Below are 24,443 nucleotides of genomic sequence, written 5' to 3'. Positions count from 1 at the left end.
ACCTGCTGCCCACCCCAACCTCCATCTCCTTGCACATACAGATCTCCAGAGCACGCAACCCACGCTGGAAAGTGGAGGAAGAGAGAGCAGCTGAGAAGCGCAAATAGGTCCTGCTTCTAGTTTACTTCTCCTCTGGGGTCTTAGCCAAGGAGGGTAGCTAAACATACCAGCTACAGTTCTAAAGACTTTTGTCTCTTTTTCTCAAAACTCCAGGTGCAATTACTTTCTCTTGGTACTTACAAAGCTGATCTTTGGACATACTACAGGGCCCAGTAGCCTGTTCCATAAAAGCTCCTCCCCAAAATCCAACAGCACCAAACATTCCTACTAAGAATGACAATCAATCTACCTGAAATCAGAACAGCTTTCAAGAAATGAACAAAACCAAGCCCCCTAACACACACTTCAAAGGAAACCACAAAAATGGAGTTAGAAGAGCTGACACATTCAATATAATAATTGGGAGAGAAAAGAGGAAATGTGAAATCTTAATTCTGTAATGACAAAAAGGTTCAAACAATTTGTTTTTAGAGAACAAGAACTGTTGAGGTTCTCCTCTAAATGACTTTCACTACATTCATGGTTAATACGAGTCAACAAGTATCAACAAGAAGAGAAAAGGCAGGAGGGCTACAGGAAAGGGAAAGGACTATTTCCCAAGGGAAAATGACACATCTTCACTAGCACAACTGTATTCTCTTTTCCTGTCCATGCAGTTTAACCAGAAGAATATACACCTCTCCATTTCTTTTTTAAAGGCCATAGAAAGAGGATGAATCTATATAATATGCTGCAAAAATTATTCCAACAATAATTACTAAATTTTCAAGGCTTTCCTTACAGTTTACTGCTAGTTTTCTAGTGTCTATACCACATAACCAGAGGAAGAGGGATATACATACATATTCTTTAGAAGTTTGCATGTCAAAGTTTAAAAACCAAGTAAGATATTAATGTGGAGAGTGTCAACAACTCAAGACATGAACTATTGAAGTTAAATGATTCAAAGACAAACAAAATCAAGCTATGCTGGGAAAGCTGAATTTATTTCTGTAACCCAGATACCTTTCCCTGTATAATCCTGCCACACACTATGTTACTAACTTGCTGTCACTATAAAGTTTATGATTATAGATTGGTGGGGATACCTAGAAGCACATAAGGATAATTTATCTATTATGGCATGCTGTATTAGTAAATATCCAGGCTACATCAGTTAGACAAATGGGGGGATTCAAAGCTTAAGCTTTGAAAAATTTGCTTGTTTACTACTTCTTCCAGAAATGATTGTTCATATTCCACAACATAAAAAGTTATAGGAGGAGAGGGAAAGCTAGTCAGCAAATGCATTTCTTTACAAAACATGCTGCATGTAGACCCAGACAGTGCTTCTCCAAGGCAATGTTACCCAGCAGTGAAAATGGTTTCTACTACTTCCAAAAATTATCTTGACAGCAAGCATTCTTTTTTTCAGCACCTAAACAGGCAAGAACTGTTTTAATGCTTTATGTTAGTCATTTTAGTTATTTTATTATTGTTTCCACACAAAGCACTATCTATTTTTAGCCTAAAAATTATACTCCACAAATGGATGTTAAACTTGGCCTCTTTTCATAATGAAATCATATATATTACACTAAAAAAGAGCCAACATGTTTCAGATTCATTGTTGATCAATGGCATCCAATTCTCATATAATTTTTAAGATGCAGCAAAAGAAAAGCCTTTCAAATTAAACAATCAAGTTTAATTAATTTATAGCTTGACCTGAACATTTTCTTATTCCAATTCTGATCAAAACCACGAGAGCTGAGTCAGTGTATTATTTCTAGAAACCACCCCGCAGAAATAGGAAAATGCCAGCAGCTGAATAGGTTAGTATTCTAACACATAAATTGCAAAACCACATCATAGACATCCTCCACCCCAGGCTGCAGTTAATCATTCTGTGTGAAGATCCATAAATATGGATATTTACTGGCATCTATCTATTTATCTGTCTATATAACTGTACATATCTGTGTGTGTAGTTGAGTGGCCTCTACCATTTACACAAAACAGGCTTGACTGATGGATTTGTGAGTGGTTTTTGGTATGCAAAACTAGTTTTCAGGCAAACAGCACATGAAGTTAGGATGTTTACTATACCACCGTTCCAGGTAATTCTGTAAAGCTTTGCTCTATCCGCTTGCCTTCTCTGTGCCTCGGTTTAGGCATCTAGAAAATTTAGAAAACAGCATACGCTTCCCTAGTATATTAGAAGGTGGAATGCTCAGACTGTGCTCCAAGATAAGAAAGAATGACTCTGTCCAAACAAAACAGAAAGTCACAGTCTTTGCTCACATAGTGAGTAGCTAATGGCCAGCGAAGTCAGACCCCCTTCCCAAATCAACTGGCGTCTCCTGGAAGTATTTACCCTTTAAACTGAGGCAACAGCAGCCCTTCCTGTTTTAGTAAAATATACTCTGCAGAACAACAAATCTATCCTCAACGTCACATTTGACATATTATATCCGAAAATACTCTGGTTATCCTTGAAGTTTTCAATTTTCTCCTATACAGATTTATTCATTCATGGGTTTTGTCATTCTCTGATAATGGGAAAAAGAGGTGTGGGGGGAAGAGGGTGGATTTAAAAGGGATTCTGATTTTATATATGTATATATATATATAGGTATATATATATATGTATGTATGTGTGTATATATATATATACACACACACACACATTTATTTCATTGCTTTCTTTCCAGTATGTGAGTCAAACCGTTACACTAGTGCTGCACTGTGATTTTGGTGACTAGTGTATTATGAAGATTCCATTAAGTACTCATATGCACTATAGTAGATCCTCATCCACGATACTTAAGGAATTTGAGTCCATTTAGTACTGAAGTCTGCCCTCAGTAAGCTCTTCCTCTTCCATCTCATGTCTAAATGTTGCTCTTGGATATCTGTTACAACAGAATCATTTTCAAAGGCACACATCACTTCTGAAAGCTATATCTTAGTCTGTTCCCAAACTTTGGGAACTTGATGGCAAACTGTTAAGACTTCAGAACAGAAAATATGACATTGATGGTAAAACCATATGATGAGCTTAATGATTTTATGCCTTTCAAACACGAGAGCAAAACTCCAAACCTACTTTGCCCTCTAACACAAAACTCTTTGAAGCTAGGAAATTCATTTTCCAAGACAACACAATTGAACCCAACTCTCCATGAAAGTACTCAAATCTGAGGTTATCTCAATCCTATTTTTGTTTTTTTTCCCTTATCTTACAATATTTTTCCTTGATTTCGGTTTCTAAGGCCATTAGTGCATTAACACAGGTACTTTAAGCAAGTACTACGTGTATTTAAACATCCCTGTTCTATGGAGTTGTGAGATAACATTTACCTTTATAGTTTTATTTTAATATCCTATTTCTTCTTCTCCAATTTGCTTTGTGACATTTCTACAACAGTTATTTTACTGTACAAAAATAGGAAGTTATTTTTATGCATATTCTCAGTGAATTCCACTGAGAATTGATGTTTTGGTTTTACTATGAAAATATCATTAGTTAAGCTTGTTATCTCCACTGGAAGCGCAACTGAGCATCCAACAGAAGTCTTCAGAAAAATCTATGGGGAACATGTATGCTAGTATATTTCATACATAAATTGAAAAGCATTTTTTGCTTTAAAAAAAAAAAAGAGCACTTAAAAGTTTTGGTGCATGGAAGATACACAGTGACAAGCAGATAAAGGGTATAAACGAACTTTTTATTTTCGACACTGACAAGGACATAGCACAGAGCCAAAAGTGGCTACCTGTTTTACCAACACCAGTTAACAATCCAAATATTTAAGTAGCCTGAATTAACTGTTTGGTTACACATTGATTTATCCATTCTTCTGTGTGGACAAATAAGTTTGTGAAAATTAAGATACCTGAAACAGAGGTAGGAAACACATCAGGTTTTGCATCATTACAGGGGAAGTAATAATGGAGATTGAAATATGTATTAGCACAAAATATAAGAGTAGGAGTATTTTTCATTAGTCATTGGGCATAACAATAAATGAGTGAAAGTATACATATTGTGAGCAAATATGTGAATGAGAAAAAAACATGCCACACTGAACCAAATGAACCTAAAGAGACCAACCCCTATAAATGAAGACTACCACACATTCAGTGAAGGTATTCTTAGCTTTCAGAAGAAAAACTTCAGAACCTCCTTCCATTATTAAACTTTCATTCTCTCCATGCTATTTGTTATGTATAGTTGCTAAAATCAAGTGAAGACCGGATACCAGAGGAATGGGCTAGTTCTCAAAAGTGGGGGACAAAAAATTGGGTACAGGGGAAGACAACTGGGGAAAAATGACACAAATTAAATGATGCACTGCATGCAGAAAGCACGCTACATCTTTGTTACATAGTCAATTCTCTATTCTCTTTTAATCAGACACTTTTAATAGCTTGGTATGGTGAGAGAAAATTCCTGAAGACTGACAGAGATAGTATCAATGTTTGAAACAACCACTGTAAAAGACAGTAATAATTCAAATCTATAAACATGTGGGTTTGAACTCTCATGGACCTAAAATTTAATTTAAAAAGCTTCTTAAGAATATAACGGAAGAACAGCTGAAATGTGCAGCTTGATTAAGAATAGCAACATGGAGTAGATTAAAACAAAAGACAAAACAATTAGCATACTGCAGCACTTAACCATGTCTCAACCTCCATCACTGCCTACGCGTGATGGCAGAGATTGAAAATGACCCAAACTGTAGCACCTGTTATGTTGCATATTAAACTGCAACTGTCAAATTACAGTTTTAAACATAGAAAGAGCACATTTTCAGAAGCAACCCGCCTTTGTGATCTGTAATTTACAGCACCCATTACTGCTGACTCAATTTGTTACACACTGTAAATGGGCTTACACTGAGATAATTTATTTACCAAAAAATGCCTTATATTATTTTGATGCAATGTACAACAAAGCCCGAGGCTGCCAAAGAGGAGAGGGGAAAGGGTAGGAAAAAGGGGGCTGGCATGACTGCCCCACATAAGCACATGCACAGATTCCTGCTTACTCTGAAAATGAATACAAGTGCCACATTTGCAATATGGCCAAAGTCTTCCATGTAATACAGAGCTTTAAGTACATTGTAGACTTGGGAACGCTTTTCCTTGCAGTTGCACTTCTGCCTTCCTTCTGAGACTAATTACAACTCCTGCCTCAAGCTGGCCTGTCTCTTTCTCACTAAGTCCAGAATTAACCTTGAAAGGAGACTGTCCTTGTACCTCCAGGAAAGAATTCCACATAAAGGTGAATCAGAGGGATCAATTAAGTGTTCAAAAAAGAAAGAGTGAGAAAAAGCTTATGCCATCTCATTCGATTGGGACTTTACTGGATCCATTTAGTACATTCACTTTTCGTTCTTTTCCTTTCTCACCTGTTCTTAGGCAAATCTGCCTTCTGGACACTCCTCTCTCAACAGACATCTGTTTGTACACAAAGCCTTTCAAGTACTAGGACAAAAAAAAGAAGGTGCCTTGGAATTATAGGCTCATAGCCTCTCCTCCTGAGGCAAACTCCTGAAAATGCCATCCAGAAGTACAAGAAACTCATACAATCCTCGTTGCGGATCATTGTTTTAAAATCTATTCCTAACCAAAATGTGTGTATCAAAAAGACTACTGTAAAGACATAAAGAGGAGGCGAAAAGAAACTCTCTAGCACCACTGGTGCAGAATCATTTTCATTGAATAGTACCTGATATGAAGAGCAGAAAACCAGTTCTAAGTATATCAGCAGAGCTACTTCTGTTTAAGAGTCTTCTCTGCATTGAGGAGAGTATCAAATTGCTTTGTGAGAATTTGCATTCATTCTGTTCCAGGTTTGAGGAAATCTTCGATTTTATTTCTCATCTGCAGCATAATGTCAGCTTTCATTGCTCATGTCCTGTTAAGAAACAGAGTGGGACTGACACAATCCAACCTGCCTTTACAGAACCTGAGTTGTCATCTGTGAACTTGGTAAAAGTACTTTTCTTACGCTGCAGTGACACAAAACACTTCAACAAGATATTTCAACAAGTTCAACAAAATATTTCTTCATAGATTCATTACATTTCTTTAAGATTCTGGTGGGCAAATTTCAGCTGATTTAATTGTATGAATTAGCTCATGATGATGAATGTTAAAACCAATCCAAATAGGAGGCAGCATTATTCTTCCTGGTAGCAAACAGCCATTTCAGTTTAGACAATTTTTGACACCTCATCAAAAGTGTGAGGTTCCAGAAAACTCAGCAAGCAGCATAGCAGCGCATGCCCTGTGAAACAGGAAAATCCCACCCCACTCTACTGTGCAGTACCCCATTTTTATCTTGTGTTAGATCACAGCATTTTCAACTCTCTGCGCATCAATTTAGTCCAGCAAAAAAAACCCATAACTACTGATTCAGGGAAGAGTCCAACATTCTCCACTAGGTCTGACATAAGGCTGAATATGCAGCATACAGCTGAATAGTCACAGTGAAGAGAAGCATGTGGGTGCATACAAGCATGCTCACAACTACATACACCCTTCTTGTAGCACTGCTTTAACCCCATTGGGTTGGATCAGCCATCTGAGAAACCACCACCTTAGCTTCAACCTTGACCTGTTGCCTGATTTAGTCACTGCCTTGCTACACAGGTATTTATGCCAGAACTGATGAAATGTAGCAGCCAAGGGAAGGGAAGAGAAAGATGTCTCTGGATGACAACACTGTGCTCTAAAGCACTGCCTGAAAAGTAGACAAGTGAGAAATTCAATTGCTCAGGGTAACCTTCATAAAGTATAATAAAAATTAAGAGAAAAGCATCAAAGAAAGGAAAACAGGCTTTAATAGGAAATAAGTGTTAGAAAAGACACGTAGTAATGACAACCAGAACGGGGGGAACTGGAGTAACATTTAAAAAATGAAGTAATTTGAGTAATTTGCAGGCATGCTATTTTTTAAAAAAAACTGCAAGTGATCATCTTTTTTTGGTAATTCTCAGACACATTGGCCCAAATCATTGTTATTTAAAAATATGTTTGACATTCTGAATGTGTCAATGTAACTAATTTTGTGGGACTCAGAGTGAGAAACAATACTACTTTTGATTTCATGTATGTGATAAAAGTTTAATGGCCTGGCCATCCAGTTATTATTTTGCAATATGGCTCAATGACATATCTCAGTATGCTTCATGTAAAATTGAAGTCAGTCAACAGAGATCAGCTTTTCACGTTTAGTTGCTGTCATGTTTTTCTCATTCTTGACGTGAACCATAAAACCTTGTCTGACTCCTAGCCTCATTGCATCAAAAGAAATCTTTGATCTCATTCCTTTGGGCTCCTCTTGCTATTGAAATATTTGATGCTAAAATAGTTTTTGCATGGCAATGTCCTCCAGAACTCCTTTGTTATACCTAAAAAGGCTCAAACCAACTGACTGTTTTGGTAGAATATATTGGAAGACTTCAATGAACTGTTTAAGCACTCAGATCTGCTGAATGTGGACGTTAAAATATTCAGTTCTAAAATAAGTTTTGATATCAACCCATAATATGGAACAATCTGGGAACCTGTTGACGAATCACTGCTTACATAAAACAGGAAACTACTTCTAGCATCTTTGGCTAGTGGTTGAGCTGGTCTTGGCATGCCGCTTACACATGTGGTCAGAACCCCTTTGCTATCTATGACCTGAAAGCACAAACCTTTCTTAATTTTACCTTAAACTAATATTTGTTTTCATGACAGAGTATTGGTAAATGGCTGATACAGAACAGAATAAAGATAGAATAGAATAAAGCAACCAAACAGAAAACTATTTAGGTGACAATGGCAATAGAAAGGGGAAAAACCTCAAGCCAAAGTCTCAATTCCCCATTTGAACTTGGCCTTCAGTTTAAAACCAGGAAAGAAGAGCTGGAAGAAAGGACTATTTAGCAAAGGCAAGCATTTGCCTCTAACATATTCAATAAGGTCTTTTCCTAATGTTATTTTTCTCCCTAGCAGTAACTGCAATGCCATATTATATGGCAGTCGTGGTGCGTAAGAATGGCAAATTTTATAATCATAAATGGTCCCTGATCTAAGACATACAACATGAACAGAACTGACAGCAATATATTTACCTGGTAAAACACTAATCTATGGTAATTTTATCAAATTTTATCAATCCCAATAGGTATCGTACTCCACTATGTCAACACAGGATTCTAGTATCAGCTGGGAAAATACAAGCTTAGTACACAGTAACATCACAGTAACATACTAAAAACACTCACATTCAGATTCCTTCCCTGTCACCAGTGCACTGATTCTTAGTACATTGAGCTGTCCATTGTGCTCATCCCACCTCTTGTTAGGATTTATTTATATATTTTTTTTAAGTCCTACTGTACTACACATTATGCTAGACGATACTGCATATAAATTACGTCTCTGTGGTTCTCTTCAGGTGTGAAAGAAATGATCTCTGATACTTTTCTAGAACCGCAAGTTACATCTTCAATCATAAGATAGATTTCAGATTACTATTCCTTTTCATACACCTCTGCGTTCTGGCATTTATCAAGTTATCTTATTTCCAGTCCAAAAATCAAAGTGGAGACATTGAACAACCTGAAAAGATAGATATTTTCCCTTTAAAGCCACCCAGTTTGGCACCAACCATTGAGTAGAAGTTTTAGGTTACTTCTTAAACTGTTCTCATTGCAGCAATTTCATATGATGCATGCGTTTTCGTATCAAGTAATTTTACTATTTCTCTTGGGCATTGTGAAGATAGTTTTTCCCCCAAAAAAGAGTAGTTTTAAAGTCTGCAGATTATTACTTTGGTGTCACTTTGAGAAACAGCACAACAGAACCACTGAATGTTGAGTTTTTCAGAAGAACATTCAAACTAATTACCACTCTCCAACGTAGCACTTACACTCTGCCTTCATACTGCTGTCTCACCTTTACACACAATCCTCACTTGACAAAACTCATCGAGGTGACAAGGGACAGTACAACATCATGATACTACTATGGATAAAATTTAGGTGCATGACAGATCAGAAAAGCTAAAACTAAAGGTCGCAAAACCAATTCAGATTATAGTGCAGGAATGATTAAATGTTAAAAGGTTATGTCCTAGAAAAGAAACATTTCCTCAAATGTTTGTTTCACAATTTTACTTTTGTGCTCCAAATACTATTACTTCAAAGTAAAGAAATCAAATATTTAGACTGTGTGACAAATAAGCAAATTACATTATTGGACTTCATGATACAGCTAAAAATTATACTATACACATAAGCATAGCTTAATGATAGATTGATATAGCAATTCAACTACTCTACTACTAGCATTAGCATGATGTCTGACTTACTTTATATACATTATGGGGCTGTCAGTAAACTTTGGAGTTAATGAGGGAGGTTTTTTTATGACCAAAATGAGCTTCAAGTACTTTTCCTTGGAGATGTTGCATACCTGTCACATCTGAATGTAGAGAACTTGAAGGGGGGGTGCTAAAAATCATCTGATTCTCTTTTAAATATATCACAGTGAGAAATTCTTGCAGACCTTCTTTTAAAAGCCACTGCTTTATTTTCTCCCTTATTTTTTCAGCTTTGAAAGGTAAAATGAGCAGTCAAGAAACATACTAGATGAATGGAAATAACCCAGCTGAAATCCAAAACAACCCTTTAAGTTGAAAGAATAATTTTTAAAAGATTAATTCGATCTTCTTTTTACTGTACCACACCTACCCCTCACTATAAAAAATTCTTAAATTGGGACATTTATTACCAAGCAATATCCTACAGTTAAGACAACTTTTCTTCCTTTGAGTCTAAAGCAAAACCCTGTGCATGTATGTTCACAAAGGAAAATTGACATTTTCTGCCCACAACACAGACGCTATAGATTGAGAGAACTCATTGCAGAGAGGCCCCTAGAGCTAGCATACAAATCTCAAAAAGTATCTGAAGGGAAAGGCACCATTAATATTAATATGCTTCCAGACAACCAAAGTGTTTTTTTTGTTTAATATAGGTTTGTTCTCTTGTAAAAAGCTTTTATTCAAATAAAAAATGAAAAAAGTAATTTTGTGTTTCTATTTTTCTTTTTCTTTTCTTAGAAGGACAATGCATACCTCCAACTGCTTAAAAGCTTATTGATCATCAGTAGATCACATATTAACATCTTTACTATACCAATCCAGAGAAAAAATATTTCATGGATTCTGCACATGAAAAGTTTAAAAGCATAATAGATAGAATTTGAAAGCTTAAGTTACAATAGAAAGGGATCAAATGCCTTTAACAAAATGACTGGGAAGCATTATCACTGAGACTTGTACTTAGTTTTCATTATAAATAAATAAATATATAAAAGAGCTGCTCATTATTAGGCATTGTTCCTTTACTTATCATAACTCTGGTATTACATAGCCAGAGGGGAAACAAGTTTAGAAATCATTTGATATGCAGTACTCATGCCAGGAATTGTTCGGAATGTGACAGGACAAAATAGAAGTTACATCAATTCCAGAAAGCGAACTCCAGCCTGAAGATATTATAACTATCAGTGAGAGGGTATAGAGTTTGAACAAACTTGTATCATTTGAGTGCCCTGTATCTCAATTTGTAGAACAAACAAAACAGTGAGTGATAGTATGCAAGAGAAACAGGGTTTATGCATGTGGAACCCAACTAAAATCACTGAAGTAGTTTCAGACTATTGCATTTATATATATGATATATATTTAGACCTGGTAAACTGAAATGGAAAAGGAAATTATTCCTTAGTTGAAGAAATTCCTTCAACTCTTTCACTCCCCAACAGCAGAGATGCTGTTAAAATATGTGACATTTATAGCTCACCCAAGATTAATTAAAGCATCAGGAAATAAAACTCCAAAATTAGTCCTGGAAAAGCTGCAGGTGCCAAAATGCAATTTGCATACTGAGGGGATGGAATACTTTAAAATTAAATATCATCATGGATCATCTACGAGAAGATAAGAGGAAAAATATACAGTAAACTCCCTCAGTGTGTCCCCCCCCCCCAACAGCAGCAAAAAAATGCCTCATCAAACATCAGCAAAAAGATAACTACAACACAGTTGATGATAGCTTTGTTAACCTTCCCGTGGCACTCCAATAGCAATAACATACCGCTAGCAGAAGCCACCAAGCCTACGGAGCTAACAGCCTTCCCGAACTTACTGCATTCTCTCTCTTGTTTTTATTACTTAATTTTCTCTACAACACTAGTTCTACCTGTTTCTTTAAAATTTGTGAAGGATTTTAGAAAAACATCTCTACCTCTCCTGGTCAAAGAGACAAAAGAAACATCAGCCAAATAAACACTTGCAGTATGCTTGTTTTTTTTTCTGTACCTGCACTCATTTGGAAAGCTGTGGCTTGCACTCAAATCCGTAGCGTTCATGAAAACTTCACAGAATCATCTAGGTTGGAAGAGACTTCCAAGATCATCTAGTCCAACCTCTGACCTAACACTAACAAGCCCTCCACTAAACCATATCACTAAGCTCTACATCTAAATGTCTTTTAAAGACCTCCAGGGAGGTCTTCAAAACTCAACCACTTCCCTGGGCAGCCCATTCCAATGCCTAACAACCCTTTCAGTAAAGAACAGAATCACTTAGGTTAGAAGAGACATCCAAGAAGAGCTTACTCTTCTGCAGCTACTCTTTAGGAAGTGACAACAACGGACATTGTAGGAAATACAGAGGACAGTCTCTTAACAGCATATTTTCAATATAAGAACATAACAATTTGGTTTAATCAGATTATACTGTCTTCTATGCATAATTGCCAAGTAATTGCCATAATTACCTTGACACAATCTTATATAAGCCCAACATTTTCTTACTATTTAGAATTTTTATTTATTTATTTTTTAATAGGATCACAAGCTAGATGGAGGGCTGACATAGCAAAAGACACAGCTTTATATACGTATGGCACATATGACAAGTTTGCACACTCAGAGACACTAAATTGTATCAGCAACAGGCAATAAATAATCCAGGTAAATATTGCCATATGGATGCAATTGCCTCAAGTGGTTTAATTGCTAGTCAATAACTAGTCAATCTGGCATTGGAAAGTTGACATGAAGGCAATAAGACAACAATTTGGAACATTCAGTCCGAAAATGAGAATTTCCATTGATTAGGATATCATGGCAGGCCTTCCCAGCCCTCCTGGAATGATCAGAATCATTCTTACATGGCCTTGTCTTTTGCTTGAATATCTCCATAAGATATATATATATCTGTATAACTTCCGCAAACTAGGGGTGCTTTAGTAAGTTCTTTTGGGATTCATGATCACAACTTCAAGTCACCGAAAAATATGATCTTTTTGAACTACACAGAACTTAAGTCAGGGAGATCACTCACCAATTACCGTAGCAAGCATAACGTAAGGAAGATTAATGTAATCTGTTGTTTACTAATAACAGGTCAGAGCAGTGAGAACTAAAAGCAAACTAGAAACACCTTCTCCATTTCCCATCTACAACCAATTTGAGCTGCACATCAAACCTTGTCAGATCTAATCTTTAACTTCAGTGTTTTCGTTCTGTCTAAAGCTCATTTTCCACCTGCAACTTCTTTGTGTCTTTAAGTCAAGCACTTACAGGTATGGTTGTAAAAACTAGCATTCATCATAGAAATACGACTAAGAGCAACAATGGAAATAAGAGGAATGGAATAAGCATTCTGTCTTGGAGAAAGAACAAAATATTCCCACAAAATAGAACAAGTGCTGTGAATAGACTTGAAAGAAAATTACTGTAATTTTAAAAAATTTTACTAGCTTATGTTCTACATAATAATTCTACAGCCACTACAGCTCTTTTTAGAGCTGTGTTTTCTTATTTTCTTTTTAAATCTGTTACTCATTATCTGAGCTATTTATACAATCTGTATTGTCAACAGCTCTATTTAATATATATAAAAATCTTGGCTATCAAGAAGGCAAAGGAGGGTAGGGAAATATCCATATCAAATCAAGTTCTTTAGGGTGTTAGCATATGCTGTCACTCGAGCTTGTTTAGAATAAAGTCCACATTCTGGAGACAAAATATTACTACCTTCCTTCCAGGTCATACTGAATTTCCATGTCTAATTCCTAAAGGCAGTTACTCTATTGAGATTGCCCAAGTGGAAAACTAGACGGTTTACAGGTAAGCAAACAAAACTCATACTTCAGTTACCTCACAGATGGGTTTTCATAGTATCAGCATGCACAAGTACATTAGAATACTTATCTCATTCCTTGTCTGTTCTAGAGAATGCTTATATTTTTCTTTAAAGATTTCAGTTACAACTGTTGTATTGCCATTTATATATAATCTGACTACCAAATACAAAATCTTTTCTTTAGGCCTAAACATTTCAGTCAAACTCTTCAAAATACCATTGCAGAACTATATACAGATGAATTCTTCCTAGGCTATCTGGTTAGCACCATCAAATAATATTAAATTATTTTCGCTGTAAATATTCACAAATAGTTGATGTGAGAACTGTAAGGACTTTATAGCCTGAAATAACTTTCTCAACTTTGAATTGCTAATTATTTAAATGGAATTTGTCTAGAACAGGTTGGTTTCATTATCTTAAGTTAAGACATGCATCACAGGCTGCGAGTGGTAGGTCTTGAATTTAAAAACTCTTTCTCAATTGAAGAGTTCCTCCAACGTAATCTAAAGCACAGCAGGCATACTTTTTATCCAAATGACTTGAGTCACCCTGGGAAAACATAATGAGGGCTTCCTCACATGAATTAGAGATTTGAAGTTTAGCAAATTCAGAACGAGCGCTCTTCAATTTTCTAGCCTAGAGACCCAATAGCACTTTCCACTACTACAACTGCTCACCTAAGCAAAAACCAAATTCACAACCCACACTTCGGAACTCATTCAATTCCCTTCTGTAAAAAAGCATTCATCCAAGAATTGTCAGAAAAAAGCTTTATGCCTTTTTAAAATACATGACTTCGAAAAAAAAAAGTCAGAAGACAGGTCAGAGTATAAGGAGTCTAGAATAGCAACTAGATAAGAATAAATGAAATTGGAAGTAAAAGTTAAGGACCTGCATATGGAAAAGATACTATTTTTTTTTGCTTTGTTTTGTTTTCCCACTGAAATTATTCTGAAATTATTCTGGACAAAGAAATAAATTACTAATATTGAGGAAGGAAAAGCTATTTAATTTGAAGGATGCTCTTCTTCAAGGTTTGCACCTTACCATAAATGAATCAAAATGTATGTTTGCTTCAAACATTGTCACAGACCACATTTATTTCTACTAAGTTGAAGATACTAGCTGAAGCAAAGTCGTCCTTATATGTGAGGGAATTAGGCTTTTCCCTGTATCTATTGAAGAATCAAAAGTTCTAAATTCTTGATCTTCACTTGCAGTTTACCTTATGTTCTTAGTAGTAATTGGAATCTCCAAATACTACTATTACAAGGACTTAAGAATAAAAGCTAGAATATTCTTTGTATTTTTCCTTGCTGTATGAATAAAAATTACATAAAGTATAATTGGAGGAAAGCATAATTTTCTACGATAGTTGTACACTGGATTTGCTAAAGCTTACGTCTTGTATTGGGAAAGAAACAAAACAAGCAAAACACACACACATACACAAGAAAACAACACCAAAACTACCAACCAACCTCCAAAAAATTTCACTCACTTTAAAAAGCAATTATTTTTTAACATGAAGTGCTCTCCCACACAAACTCACTTAAAAGAATGTAGCACTACCTACCTTACCTACTCACTTAAAAGCAACTACCATTGACCTTTCCATGACTTTCGCTCCTTTCCATCTCACGACTGCTAGTCATTGTATTTTTCAGTTGTTTCATCTGTCTTGCAAAACCTGTTGGGGGTTGCAGTCTCTGTGACTTTTTTCCTTCTGCTCTCCCAAGACAGTCATACTTGTCACCCTTCCCTTTTTGTGGGCCATATATGCACACAATGACCACAAGCAGTTACTGTATAAAGCTTTTCAGATTATTACGGACAATAACTGACGAGAATTCAGCTCAGAATAAAAGGGCCACATTCCCCATCTACAGCAGAAAGAGTCCAGTGTATAGAAACAGTCTTTTCAGAAGCCATCAAGCTGAGCAGGTGTCTCCTGGACTTGCCAGTACCGCTCACGTAGTCAATACATTTGTTTTTGCATAACTGCAGACTATTATACCACTATGAGATATGTGCACACTATTTAATGGTTGCTCATGAACAGCACTAGTCTCCCATAATGATTTCTTCCAACCAGTCTCTTAGAAGGAATAATTTGAGAAGTAAAATTTTTATTAAAAATTTAGTGACTTTGCTATAGCATCCAGGAGACATAGGTTAGTTTTTCTCTCTTCAGTGATTTTATAACAATGAAGTGCATGCAAATGTACTGTCTTTTTCTGATTGAAGTACATTCACCAAGTCTTGATCGGAAGCAATATACAAATAAACAGCCTATTTAAATAATTTTACATTTTATAAAATGTTGCATTTTGCTAACATTTATGATTTTGTCAGCACAAAACTTTTGCTTAACTTATAAGAAGGGGGAAAAGTCAAGCTTTTTAACTACTCATGAAGTTATGTTCAAGCTAAATGAAGCAGTAGTCGTTGCAATGCTAAACAAACAGACCTCTCTTTCCTATTACTAGCAGAAATAGCTTTCATTTTATTGCAGCTAGAATATTGCTCTCAATTTCTACAGTTTTCTGTACAAAACCTTATGCAAACCATCCAGTGAGATTTACATACTTATACATCTAAAAAAAATCAGCTTATCATCAGGACAAGTAAAATACCATGTATGTACATAGTAATGAGAATACAAGAACTGTACCTAGGGAATCTCCACAACTCAGGCAGAAGCTGGGCTTAGGGAAACCAAATGTGCTTGGAGGTGCAGGATACTGGCTCAGGCAAACTGATGAGACAGACTGCATGAGGGGCTGCCCATGTGGGTGGGTAGCAGGAGATTGGTAGGGTCTGAATGCCTGAGAAACTGGAAAATAACTTTTTGTAGATGGGCTTAGTGCTGCAAACTGCAGGAGAATAGAAAGGAGACTAGTCACAAAGCTATGGCCTCCTTACACCTGCGTGTCAGCAGAGGCAAGGCAGGGCCGCAGGTGGGTGAAAAGCCCAGCTGGTGCTGTTGTCCTATGCCCAGATGGGGACCACAGCACCAGCAGCCTGCAGGGAAGCAGCCTTTGGCAGCCCTGCTAAAACTTGTTCAGATTTATTCAGGAAGCTCAAATCCATTTTTCTGCTACATCAGTTTTCAGTTTTAGACTTTTCCATCACTAGCTGTCCCCAAAGTTCAAAAAACTTCATTTGCACATATATCCTATTCAATCAAAATGCAAACAGCCCCTTACGTACATAATTGGTTACTTCTGTGGTCATCTACCTGGCTGACATCAGACAAATAAAAGATCAGCACTTTTATATATACAGATCCTCTAATGTATTTCTTTAAGGCTACTCTTTCCAAGTCATTTCAACTGTTTCAGTTGGGCAAGCAGAAACAGCTGCTGTGGACAAAGCAAGCTCCAGACCTCTTGCTTGCTTTGTCGAGCAACATAAGACCAAACCACAAGCCAGGGAGAATAAAAAGAATAAAAAACCCCACCAGATCCACTACTGTGCTTATTTAAAAATAAATATAGCGGCAAGATATTCTTTACAAGAATGGGCAGACTGAAGGGAATTGGCGTGGCTCTCATGAGGCCTCGCCTGAGGTGGGCGGGAAAGCGTGAGTCGCAGCAAGGGCTCGCATGGGCCGCCCTCCATTTTGAGAAACGTGGCTTCAGCAAAGCCGAAGGAAATACCTGGAAGGGCTCGGTGCCTGTAGCCAGTGCTGAGCCGCGCTGACGCTTCTAGCAGCCCTCCTCTTCGGGATGGCACCTGAGCGGTCGCGGTGAGGGGAAAAAGCCACCGCCCGTGCCATGCCTGCCTCAGGTGAAGAGCCGCCCTCATGACTGCTGTCGGCGGAGGAGAAAGAGGGTGGGGCGGGGAGGGAGGCAGCCCTTGTGCCTCCTCCCTCTGCGTCCCTGGGGAGGTGATGCCTCGTAGTGCTGCCACTGTCCTGAGGAAGCGGTACGAAAAGCTCCCGTTTTCCTTACCCCCTTGTTTCAGCTGCTTACTGTTTCCCCCTTTTCGGGGGCTGTGGTGAGTTTTTAGGGGCTGCTTCAGGAAAAGTTTGGGAGAAGAACATGCTTTTCCTCAGTAACCAGGTGTAGGAACAGCACAGCAGTTTAGGGTGGCCTTATTTCAGTCTCCTTCTTTAGGAGCTCTTGGTTTAGAAGAGAAGGAGGAGTTGCTGGAAGTCTTCTGAGGAGGATGCCACCCACCACTCAGATGAGGAAGAAGGTCCTTGTGGAGAAAGAAGGTGGGTGCTAAGTGAAGAAGACAGACAGTTAAGAGACAGGGTGTTTCACAGGCTGGGGGGCTGCCTGCAGTCATGGCCCACTTATGAGTGCCTACAACAAACTTCCCTAAATCAAAAATATCTATGCGGTTCTTTACTGTCAGCTGCCATGTATATAAAATTAATTATTGTGACAGAATAATATGGAGGTCACAAAACTATAAAGTAATGGAAAAGAGCAAATTGGAAACCATTACGTTAGCTTATTAAGGACTGTATTCAAACCACAGTAAGGGTGACTCTAGTGTGCTGTAATTTTGGATCAAGAATGGACTAGGTTGATCTCTTTAATAGTTTTTATGGTCTACGAAGTCTATAACTTAAACCATTTAAATTTATTTGAGCATGTTATTCAAAAGCAGAAAACTTATGCTAATAAGATTATTGTTATATTAAAAATGGTGCTAATTTGAGGTTTCTAAGAATACAAATGTACAGCTCAAACTTTATGTTCTCATTAGTCACACAGTAGAGCATGACATAAAGTATGTACTTCGTCATTGTTAGAAACAAAATTGCTTGAATGAATAATAGATTACACATTTTTCCATTAGGGGAGGGGACACACTTGTCAGCAAAACAAAGTGGCTCATAAGAAAACATTAGTGACTAAAAATAAGAATGGAAAGTTGTTGCCCGTAGAAGTAGAAGGGGGAAAAAATGTGACACAACTGTATTGTTATTTGCTGGATATGCTTTGAAACTATTTTGAAGTGTTACTTTTAGAAAAGAGTTTCTGTTCTTAGACTGGGTTTTCTTTGGGGAAATATAGGACGGAAGAGAAGGTAGGTGTCCTTTATTCATGGATTATTTCATTAATATCTTGGTACGCTTTCCTCAATAAAACTTTTCTTCCTCATGATAAAATGTCATATGTACAAATGCAGTTTGGAATATTTATACTTAATAATTGGAAAAGCAATACTATAATTAATCTTCCTTCTAATTTAGCCATGGAGAGGTTTTTAATGGTTCTATAATGACACCTTGAGGAAAACATATAATTAAAATGTAAAACTGCTTTTGAACTTCAGAAAAAGAGTGGAAGTGTGCTTTTACTTTGTATTTAAGACTGATTTCCTATATAGACATTGTTAAAGTGTGGATAAATGTAACTTTTGGGTTTTTTTGAAAGCAAATGTCTGATAGAGTACTTTTTGAAAACATTTGATGCATCTGCTGGGCTTAATAATAGATAGGTAAAATTGTTGTAAAACTGCGTCATCTTCCAAAGACCTCCACTAGCTGTCAGTTTCCCTGGATGGAAAGTAGTTTTGATCAGGAAGCTTGTGCTTACGGAACTGCACTACTGTTTACCTTGTTACTCTTGATTGTAAGAATAAAACCTGGATCTCTGTTACCCGTGAGATGTTGTGTTTAAATAAAAAAAAAAATATATTAAGATAAATAGATCCAGACAGATTAACAGATGAAGCATTTCCCCCCTTTATTTTCATACCAGCTCTCTCTTGAAATTGGTATTTCATGACTGTTGTCTTCCTTTGGCTGCCACTTTGGATTAATTATCTAGCAGTTGTTAAACAGACCTAAATCAGATCATCAGAATAATCTCAGCTTTCATGTATTTTAGCAAGCTAGTTTCTATTTCTGGACAGTCTTGTAAGGAATGGAATATCTTTGTTCAGGCTATTTTAGGAAGGTTATTTTTATCATTTAATTCAGTTCTCTCATATTTATTTTTTGGATGTCTTGAACTTGACTTTTTCTCCAAACTATGTGAGTAGTACACTTAACCCTTGAATAAAACTTAAGGGTAGTTCTTTTAAACAGGTTCCACCTGTTAGTCATCATTTAGAATAAATAAACGTTGAAATTGATTATTTCACTTGTGAATATTGATAACTTTCTCCTTGACAGTTGGTATGGATAATATCCCCTTGACATCAATGGTTCAAATGAAATTTTTTGGCTGTCTCACTGATAAAAATATGAAAAATAGGCTTTAAAATCATCTTTCTTCATATGTTCTGTGATGCATATTAAAGTATATAACCATTCACTTGCAGATTACTGAATTATTGTTAATATGAAACATCTTTTTATACTAATACTGCAGTTAAACTGCACGTTAATCAGAACTTGCACTTGCAGATAGTGTATGTTCAAGTTTCTTGGATTGTTATTTTTGAGGTAAAGGTGCTAGGTAGCATCTAGAAACTTGTCTTAGAAGTGAGAATTTAAAGCTGTTATTTGTGCATAAGACTATTTTGGATGCTGTGAATGGGAAAATGGTTCACTGTAAAGCAAATCTTAGTGTCATATGAGCAACTACTATTGATAGCATTTCAAGTACAGTTCTGAGAATAAGGAATCTAGACTGAGATTGTTCTCAGTCTCTGAATCTTGTGATGCAATTTAAGTCTTCAGATGGTGGGTAATTTTTTAGGCTCTGAAAACCATAGTATCTAGGGAGAACGGAATGAATAGAAAGCTTCAACCTTAATTATAAATTTTCTTGCCTTTTGTGAATACAACTTTTGTACTTTAACGTGATCACTGCTCCTCTTCTATCTGTAACGATAGCTGTATAGATTAGACAAAGATGTAAGTACTGAGGAAAAGGACATTTAGCACAATTTATAATTGTCTTATTCAAGTTCTTTGAAGGCATTCTGTCAGAACAGCTAGAAAGCTGAACAAAAAACAAAGAATGCATCTGAGTTGAATTGATGTAGCATGTATGTTGATTGCAATCAAAAAAGGTTTGTGGCTTGCATATATTAAATGGAAAATGATTTAATGTAAATTGTTTTTGTCAGTAACAGTAGACTTGAATTCCATTGAGCTGCTTATTTGATGTGCAAAGACTGGCATTCTTGTTGCTTTTACTCTTTGGAGCACATTATCCTGAAAGGATAAAATTGCTTTTAGTATGTAGTGTGTTTGTTTGTTTTTGTGGAGGTAAACTTTTTAAAATCATTTTGTTGCAATTACTTTTTCACTTACAGTCTTTATTGTTGGAGAATTTGCACAGGGAGCAAAAGAAATAACATATTTAATGCCTGGCAGTAAAGCTGAAATCTGAATTGTCAAAGATGAAGCTTTTACTGTCAGAGTGACTGCCAAAAAAGGATTATTGAGAAGCTGGATGGTCTGACTATGTGTCCATTACAAGTCTCTACAAACACAGTGATGGCATCTGTAGTATAATTTGTGACTACTGTAGCTGTGCTGACAAAAACTGCCTGCCTATACACTTGTACAACCCAAAATAGGGTTGTGATGATGTGGCTAATCATAGTTCTTTAATCTGCGTTAAATGAATGATTGTCAGACAGATCAAGATGAGGTGATATGACATGAGCAAAGCCCAATAATTTGAATACCAGAAACTATATTATTAACTATCTAATGTTAATAGTTTTGAGATGTTCTTTTTTAAATATGCTGACGTGCATGTGCTTTAGGTAATACTGCAATTCTATTTGTAGTAATACTACTGTAATTCTAAAAAGGGAGAAAAATTGTAGATGGAACTAGATTGCCTTTATTTTAATTTGGTGTTGGTAGTGATGCAACTTTTGTGTAACTCTTGTGATGCTCTGATGCCAGATTAAGGTGACACTGTAGTTGCTATCCTGCCTTCTGCTTTCATTAGAATGAGTTTTGAAATAGTGTTTGTTTTTAAAAAAAAAAGTTTGAACACCTTATTAAAAGGAACTTACGAATCCTAGAAAATGCTACCTTTCTAACCCACAGTTAAGTTAAAATCTTGGCTATGTAAATTACAGATATTTATTCAAGTACTTTAGCTTCTTATACGTGACGTATAAGAGGCAGCTGCAGATTATATTTTCACTGGGATCTTGGGGCAGATTGATTTTTCCCATAGTATCTCTTTTAAACTCTGTTGAGGTAATCCGTGGTCATGAAAATATTCAGAACCTGAGACCTTGTCAGCACAGATAATGGTGATTAAAGTTTATGCAACGCTTTCCTTACTTTGCTAGGTATTTACTGCATACATTCAGTCTGGAATCTTGCAGATAGGTGTTCTTGAGTGCGCTAGAACACTAGGATGGTGCAAAGTGGCTTGTGTGCTGTATAGTCATGCACTAGTTCACAGCCCTAACTGGTCCATGTTAGGCAAATCCTTAGTAAATAACAAGAACATGAGTAATAAAATGTCTTGACATGCTGAGTTAGCATCATTATATTTTATGATTGGCATCAACTTCACTAAAATATACCTTACAGAAGAATGCAGTTTCCTTAAAAAATAGGCCTTTTCTTGTTTTTGTTTTCTATCCCATTAGATATTCTAACGTGGCTAGAGAAGCAGTTCAAAAAAAAAAAATGCTGCTGAATCACATTGGAGTCTCTATTTTCAAACACAGACTGCATACAAAACAGGGTAATAGAAGAAAGCAAGCCCTACTTATAATGCATGCTCAATTAAAAATGTCAAAACATACCCAGTCTTTTAAGAGTTTTTATAAAATAATTTGCTTCTGATATGTATAGTTACTAACAAGCAGTACATAAGCCTTAAGTCTTTAAGAAATATTTTTGCAAGCATGATTACAGGAAAATTCTTAATATGAAGATGGTACTTAACAGAACTGTCAATTTCAATGATAAATGATCATTTAACACACAATTTGTTGTGCATTTAATACGCAGAAAAACAATTATAATTCTTAATTAAAAGACCAGCATGTAAAAAAGCATTTTCTAATGTAGTTACTAATTTCCTTTAAGGAAACTTATATATACATCTATATTCTCCAGAACTTGTGTAGAGCTGTATTGCAGATAAGTCTTTTTCAGGGGAAAAACCGTTTGCTTTTGAAAGTTGCCCTTTCAACAAGGTTAAATTAAGCTTGACTATTATTGTGGGTTGCATTGCATTAAGGAATTTGTTTATTTTATCGTCGTTACGGTATAAAGCCAATAAAGGTCAATCCAGTGGTTGCACATGATGTAGGGGTTTCAGTCAATTTCTAAGTTGTCTTGTCATACCTCTCTTAATTTGTCTTATGCCAGGTGTGATTTATGGCCTGTTGGATATTCCAATTGTATTTTCTTCTATAATGTATACCTTTAATCTACAGCTTCTCAGAATTGCAACCTTGGTAGCCTTATAAAGAAGGTTAAAATGTCAATAGTCTCATGTTTATGAGAACTTGCTTGAAAGCTGCGTCTCAAACTTAAACAATACACCAGAAAACATTATTCCTTTCCAGACTATGCTGGCTGACTGTTCAGGTTATGTTAGAAACCTAAGGTAACCCATATTTTTTAAGGATGAATGGTATTACATCGGGATATTACCATTCTGTATATAACTCTCTCAAGTAGTGCACAGTGTTTTATCAAAATGGACCTCTGTCCATGGTCTGCCTCAGTTTTCTTTGGTGCATATAAATGGGACAAATGAATTATTTACAATCTTTCTAGCTATAGATATTACTATTTGATTCTTAATTTAAAAACATATGTGCACAGAAGCACAAGTCAAATGCTATAAAGTTTCTGAGAGACAGGGATAAAATACATTGGATATGAAAGAATGCATATGTTCCGAGGCGCCTCTTGTCCATTAAGCTGATGCCTCCAGGGACTGCTATAAATTGCTGATTTTTAGCTAATCATTTTATCTTATTCATATGTAACATGAAAGAGGAATTTCCTTCACAGGAATGTAAATTATGATTTTAATTTCTTCCTTCCTTACCTCCCTCAGTCATAACATGAAAGTATTTTAGAAATTCAAACTCTACAGTTGCAAGATAATTTCAACGTGCTTCCAGAGAGAGAGGATTGCATACATTGACGACTTTGTTTTGTCTCCCCTCCCACTCCCTATAAAATGGAATTCATTTGAAGAAAAACAAAAATTGAGGAGGGAGAATGGGCGTGTGTTTTTGTTTAGCAAAAAATCTTGAACACAATTGTATTAATGCATGTCCGCCAGTTGCTCTCAGTTTTACAAGTTTACTATATAAAGAACTCCAGTGTATTAAAATTATTACTTCACATAATCATGTGAACAAAACTCCCTTGTGCTCAAGGCAAAATGCATGTATAAGTCCTATTAACATGGGCATGAAATCTTACATGGGTAGGGGAAGAATTCTAAGTACTGAGCAATCCAGAACTTCCCATTTTACCCGATTCCTTAATAACAGCCTCAGTAAGTTGACATCTATCATTCTAATGCTTGAAAAATAGAATTGGAGGATGACCTAAAATTTGAAATTTAATCTCAGCATCTGAACAAGGAAAACTGTATTTAAATTTTATCAATCCTGTTTTGCAAAATTATGTCTTTCTTTAGCTTAAGCCAAAGGAAAAGGTTCAGAGATGAAAATAGCAGTTAATACCCTTCTAAGAGGAGCTGGACACTTAGAATTCATGCTTACACCTTTTGAAAGATTTTTTTCCATAGTCTTGAGTTCATTTTCTATTAATTTACTTTAATTCACTCATTAAAATACTTGTCTGAAATGATGTGTCTCTAATATGATGGCACTGCTTTTGCGTGTCCAGATATAGCAGAGGACTAGAGAATTAAAAAAAAAAAAAAAATTTCTTCTGAAATATTGAAGTGTTACAAACTGAACTACCAGACTGTGCCTTGCTGTCTTCTGCATTAACTATTTCACTGCAACATCTGTTTACAGTATGCTACCAAGACTAACTCCTGTATGTGAAGAGCCAGATCTCGTTTCTTTTGATATTGGCAGGTGAATCTGCCACTGACCTTATGTGACAATGTTTTTTTTTTTTTTTTTTAAATTCCAGTTTACAAGTAGATTGAAATAGTGAGCATATGAGAACCTGATGAGCATTCTGGAACAGTGAAAACTAGCAGTAGACTAATCATATCTTTAGAAACAATACTCAAGTTTTTAAGAAAATAACATAGTCAAAGTAAGATGCAAGCCA

The 24,443-nt window shown here is 36.1% G+C and overlaps 1 long non-coding RNA gene across 1 annotated transcript in view; it reads right to left on the bottom strand.

Annotated features, from left to right (window-relative positions):
• The window catches only part of LOC136791780 (uncharacterized), a 28,911-nt gene extending 11,515 nt beyond the window's left edge, over window positions 1-17,396 (bottom strand). The window contains exon 1 of the long non-coding RNA XR_010834411.1: window positions 16,933-17,396. This is a non-coding gene — a long non-coding RNA (uncharacterized lncRNA). The remainder of the gene's footprint in view (window positions 1-16,932) is intronic.
• Between the last annotated feature and the right edge of the window lie 7,047 nt (window positions 17,397-24,443).

This window comes from Anser cygnoides, chromosome 12, assembly GCF_040182565.1.
Source record: "Anser cygnoides isolate HZ-2024a breed goose chromosome 12, Taihu_goose_T2T_genome, whole genome shotgun sequence".
In the NCBI taxonomy this organism is placed as follows: domain Eukaryota; kingdom Metazoa; phylum Chordata; class Aves; order Anseriformes; family Anatidae; genus Anser; species Anser cygnoides.
This window is presented reverse-complemented; position numbering and strand designations above follow the sequence as displayed.